Source organism: Nicotiana attenuata, chromosome 4, assembly GCF_001879085.1.
Source record: "Nicotiana attenuata strain UT chromosome 4, NIATTr2, whole genome shotgun sequence".
NCBI lineage: Eukaryota > Viridiplantae > Streptophyta > Magnoliopsida > Solanales > Solanaceae > Nicotiana > Nicotiana attenuata.
This window is the reverse complement of record NC_031992.1, coordinates 10,300,742-10,306,934: the sequence shown is the minus strand read 5'-3', so window position 1 is coordinate 10,306,934 and position 6,193 is coordinate 10,300,742.

Below are 6,193 nucleotides of genomic sequence, written 5' to 3'. Positions count from 1 at the left end.
TTTCAAATTGACCTCGTTCTTCTGTGTGAGATCCTTCAGGAGTGCCTTCACGAGATTGTCATGGTGAGTCTCGTGGTGTTTGATCATTTTGTGGATTTCCCTGATTTTGCTGATTGATTGGGTTTCCTTAGATATTGTCATTGTTGTTCAACATAGTTGATTCCACAAAAGAAATCAAGCTGAGATATAATTGATTATCAGATTCCCGGTAACGGAACCAATTTGTTTAACCAAAAAATTAGATTTGAGGTCAAAGCTTGAATTTAGAAGAACACGGGTTACTGATAATCGAAAAAGAGTATAAAGAAAGAAATTTGAGAATAAGATATGAAAGCTAGTAAATCAAGATATATTTCAATAGTGTTTTTTCTGTGCTTACAATTGTTTATGACTTTCCCTTTTATAGCCATTTTTGGAATTCAGACTTTACCTTTGTCATAATAAGACAATTATGGGCAGTTAAAGACTTTAAATGTTACGTTATGTAATCATATACATTAAATACATATTCTCTAACGTTTCTCGCATTAAATGTTGTATCTGGGATCTTATTTGTTTTCAGATTCATTCCTTTGACTCTTCACGGTCTTTGCGTCTAAATGCTTTGAACGGGTACGAGCATTGAATGTCTCACATGACTGCTCGTGTCTCTTCTATTTAACTTGCTCGTGTCTGTTGTTGCTCGTACCTATTGAACAACCTTGATTCTTTGACTATTTGACCAGTCTACGTGTCATGACACGTCATCTCCAATATGCAGAGTAAATTTTTCCCAATACACTAACTACACCTCATACAATAGTGACTAGAGTGAGTAAAGGAAAAGGAAGGAGGAATAAGGAGGGTATTCAAAATGTTTTTCGTTATACTTAGAAATGTTATTTTTGCACAAATTCCTTAAATAAGGACAAAACTTAAATAGTGGTACGAAACTATACTATTTGCTCAAATATTAAGACATTCGACGAAGTGTGACTCAACCTCGGTGAATGGCTCATCATCAGCAACTATCTTCTTCTCGACTTCACCCTCGTAGCATTTTAAACATTGATGGTAGGTAGATGGAACTACTTTATTCTCATGTATCCAAGGCCTTCCAAGCAAGACGTTGTATGAAGTCTTTGCATCGTTCACATGCAACCATGCACTTGATTGCATATATTCAATGGTGATTCCCAACCTGATTGCGCCTATGGCTCTTTGCCTCCCTTGGTTGAATCCTTGAATAAACACACGACTTTCCGAGAGTTTGTTCATGGGAATGCCGAGTTCTTTCATAGTGCGAACTAGCAAGATGTTCACTAAGGATCCTCCGTCAACCAAACTTTGATTTACTCTTTCATCGCGCATATAGCCAACCGGGTATAATGGACGGTTGTGAAGAGTGTCACCCAGTAGAAGATCGTCATTCGTGAACGTAACTTTTTCCTCACAAGCATTAACTTCTTGAGGAGTGGACTCGATGAGCTTTTCCGAAGATGGTGCCAATGGTAGGTCATCACTCTTTTCTTCTCCTTTGTCAGCATGGCAACAAGAGGCATCAATACCCCCATGGGAAATCTTCGTGCAGAACTACCTTGGTAAAAACTCCTCCAAGGTCACTGGATGTCGTGGCTTTTAAGGGTGGTGCACCTCCACTTTTGCTTTCTTTAAATGCTTAACTGGATTTCATCTCCTCGGTCTTTTCACCATCATTTTCCTTGTTGTTTGTTCCATTGATCATTTTCGTGGGCTCCCTTTGTGGCGCTTGCGACGAGTCACCAACGTCCAACCTTCATCATCATCAGGTTGATCGTCTTCAACTTCGTTATTCTCCAGTAATTCTTCATCTTTACGTTCTTTAAAACTATCATAATTCATCTGGATTGAATGAGCCAAATGTGATAGAGTCTTGGTTTGTGCTTGCTTTCTCATCTTCAAGCACGATCTTATTTTCACGAGCCAAGTCCATAACTTTGTCCTTGAATACAAAAGACTTCTCCAGAGGGTGGCTCACAAGTTGATGATATTTGTAGTAATTTGGGTCACCAATTTTCCCAGCTTCATTTGGCCGCTTCATCTCCGGAAACTCAATGAGATTTAACTCGAGGAGTTCTTCAAAAATGGCTGGCACATCAAAATCAAGAAATGGGTACTCTTTCTCTCGCATTTCTTTTAGAGTCAACTTTCCACTTGGCTTATCTTGAAAAAAAGTGGATTTCATACTCTGTTTCTTGCTCACCTTCGTCGTGAACTTCACAGGTGATGTGCTGACATTCATGGCTTCTTTGCTTTCAGACTTGGGTACGAACTTGCCCCACTTCCTGACTTCTTGCTTGTCTTTCCCTTTACGAGGTTCATAGATGGGCACCTTTCATTTCCAATGGGGGACATGCTCAATTCCATGTCATGGGCACGAGTTGCAAGTTCTTCAAATATGCTAGGCTTGATACATTGTAAGATATAGCGCAATCTCCAATGCATGCCTTGGATGCATATCTCTATGCCAGAAGCTTCACTAAGCTTGTCTTTACAGTTGAGGCTTGTATTCCTCCAACGATTGATAAAGTCGATAGATGGTTCACCCTTTCGTTGACGAGTATTTGTGAGTTCCACCATGCTCACAGTGTGCTTTGTGCTATAAAAGCTATTGAGTAACTCTTGCTCTAGTTGATCCCAACTATCAATAGATCCCGCCTCGAGGTCTGTATACCAATCAAAAGCATTTCCTTTTAGTGAGCGGATAAACTTCTTGACAAGGTAATCTCTATAAGTCCCAACATTATTGCATGTCTCAACGAAGTGCGCCACATGTTGTTTTGGATTGCCCTTACTATCAAACTGTTGAAACTTTGGAGGTTGATAGCCAGCAGGCATCTTTAATATATTGATCCTTGTAGTGTACGGCTTTGCGTACGTAAGGGAGGACTTAGCAGCAACTTCATACTTATTCTTAATCGTTCCTTCAATGAACTCCTTCAGTTGATCGATGGGAATCATCCTTTCAAATGAGACAGGGATAGCTCGTCTTGGGGGAGAATCAATCTCTGGAACTTTTGGGAGCTTGCCAGGTGCATGGGTGGATTCTTCTTCAATCAAGTTTCCAACCCTGACTGTTAGCTTGTCAATTCTAACATCTTGATTTTGCATGCACTTGATCAAGCCAGCGATTGCTTCCATCAAGTTTGCCAACCGCTCTTCCGCAGATGAAGTGTTTCTCACCATGGCTTGAATGATTGTTGTAGATGATAGGGAGTAGCATGGATTGTCACACATATTGATTCGAATGGCTCACGCTATGCGGTGTAAGCGGGGGAGGATCCATCACTTGAAGCATCATCATCTTCCTTCACAGCAAAACACTTGGATCCGGAGAGGTCAAACTCTGGTAAAAAGAAATACAGACTCTGGTAAAAAGAAATACAGACTCAAATGACCTAACTTCCTAAAAGGAAATACAGACTCTGAAGACAAACTCTAGTAGAAAAGGAATGCAGACTCAAAGACAATCATGAATACATTAAAGCTCCTGGTGCCCGCGGGACATCATTCGGTCTCGCCGCGGGCCTATATGCAAGTTCCCCTTGAAGTCTGTCCAGGTCGTTCATTATCTGCTTCACAAATATCATCACGGATGCCAAGAAGGTGGTACGGGTCATGTTCTCGCACATTTGGCACTTCCTAGTAATGGAATGAGCAACGGTTAAGATTCTCTCTCGGTTTCTTCCTTTCTCTTGAAGCAACCGCCCTATCTATTGGGTCCTAGCCTCCAAAGTCTTCTCAGCCGCCTGGCTTTGTTCCCGGAGTTGTTGCAAGTCCATTTCTAACTGTGCCAACTCCATGTAACAATGTTCTCTTTCTACTTTGAATTCTTTTGCTTGTTTGATCATTCGGTTCTCTGTGGCAATGACCTTTTTCTTTAATCCTGTGACCTCATTGTCATATTCTTCTTTTAGCTGTTTAATCATGCGGGCCTGTTCTTCCGCATTTTTAGCCAATTGATTCCGGACTCCAGCTAATTCCTTTTCCGCTTTGTTGAGGTCAAAACAATGGTCATTCACCTTTTGCCTTAGGTTTGCTATAAGCTTTGCATCTTTGGCACTCCTGACAGGGTTATCGGCTTCTGACTTCATTTTTTGGATTTGGGCTCATAAGGCTTCATTATCTTTGGCCAATTGTTTTTTCTCACCTTCGTCAGCCGCGGCTTGCAAGCTACTTTCAAATCGGAGGTCTTGGACCTGTTTTTCCAATGCCCCTATGCGAGCCATGCACTCATTTTCTTTAGCTAACTAAGCCCACTGTTCTTGCGACGATTCAACAAATTCCTGGATGTGAGGTCGTTTGGCCGATCTTCCGAATGCAACGTTCCTTCTATACCATGCCTGATAATCAGGCGACACTTCTCCTTTGGCTCGATCTCGAACACAAGTATTTGCCGCTAAATATTGACATTCGCTCCAGACTTGGCGGACCATTGCTTCAGGAAATTGGCCATCAGGGCCAATCTCAACCACTTGCAAACTAAGATCATCGTCCTTGGGTACTATCTGGCATCTCCCCAGCTGCCTCAACACTCGATACGGGGCGTAAGGCTGAATGCTTCTAAACCCCATCAGAAGGAAATTTGGTCGGGCTGCCGGCATATATACGATTTCATCAACGGGTAACCATCCCAGCGTCCACTCTATTTGGCTAGCAGTGAGGGACCGAAAATATGTTGTCCAACCCGTGACTCCTTCTGGCAATTTGATCCCTTTTATCCTTGTGTAAAACTCTTCTATGCATGTTTTTTCTGGAGACCCGTAGCTCAAGAACTGAGGACGATGACACAGATGCTCGATCATCCACATTTGTAACAACAGACTGCACCCTTCGAAGAAAGCTTCCCCGCCCTTGCAGGCTGTAAGGGCACGGAAGATGTCGGCCAATATCATAGGTGCAAGAGTACTTTTGGCTTGAGTAATTAACGTGCTGACGACCCCAGCTATTTTTATGTCAATGTTCCCATCCTTCCTTGGAAACACCAAAAGCCCCAGGAAAGCTACCATAAAAGCGAAACATCGATGCTCTTCCCACTTCTGGCGGTTTCCTTTGCTACATATCTTACTTTCTGGGTTGTTGAACCCCCCGATATGGCCGTATCGATGATATATGAAGTTCAGAGTACAAAAGCCATTTGCCAGATCTGTGTTATGAACGGTTCTGACTATCTTCAAAGAGTCTAGAAATCTGTGCACGGCTATAACTCTGGGGGCAACCAAGTATTTGTGCCTCAACGGAACCTCATCCTTTCCAATGTAGCCAGCTATTTCCTCTAATGTCGGGGTAAGCTCAAAATCCGAAAAGTGGAACACGTTATGTGCTGGGTCCCAACATGTAACCAGTGCTCTAATAATATCTCCCCGAGGCACAATATCGAGCAAACCGGTAAGCCCTTTCAAATGTTTTTTGACTGCATCTTGCCCTTCTCCGCCTAAATCGTTCCACCACAGACGTAACTCCAAAGGGATTTTATGCATGATTGAAAATAATTCATTTTGAGTCGTGCTCATATTGCACATTTATTAAGGTGATTTTAATCACTTATTTTGTCCTAAAAGAGAATAATGGCACAATCTCTGTTCAAATTTCCAATTTAAACAAACAGCAGGTATTGCGGATACGGCCTTTCAGCACTTCATATAGAAGATTTTAAGGTTGTGCCTGCTAACCGTTAAAAAATGACTCAAGGTGGCTGTTCTTGCAAAAACAGCCTTCCGGCGCCCTTTTGGGGACATTCGGCTTATTTTAAACAAGAATGGCGGCACCCGACTTATTCATGATGAAAGTAAAAATTTTGGCATTTTTTGGCTATTTTTGAAAAAGGGGAGGTTGGACCCGATGAGGGTTGCCTACGTATCTCACATCCGGTGAGAATCAAACCAGCGTAGTTCGGGCAAATAAATCTAGCTATTTTGAAAACAAGACTCTTTTTGTTTTGTTTTTGTTGGCAAATACACTATTTCTGAAAGCAAGATTCTTTTTTATATTTTCTTTTTCAGTGGCAAATAAACAGGCTAATTTGAAAATAAAACCCTCTTTTTCCTTTTTCTATTGGTAACAAAACAAACTAAAAAAAAAACTACTTCTCTTCTTTTCTTTCATTTTCAAAAATTCGGCAGCATTTCAGCACTATTTGGACATAAGTAATTAACTACACTGCTATTTTCTCTTT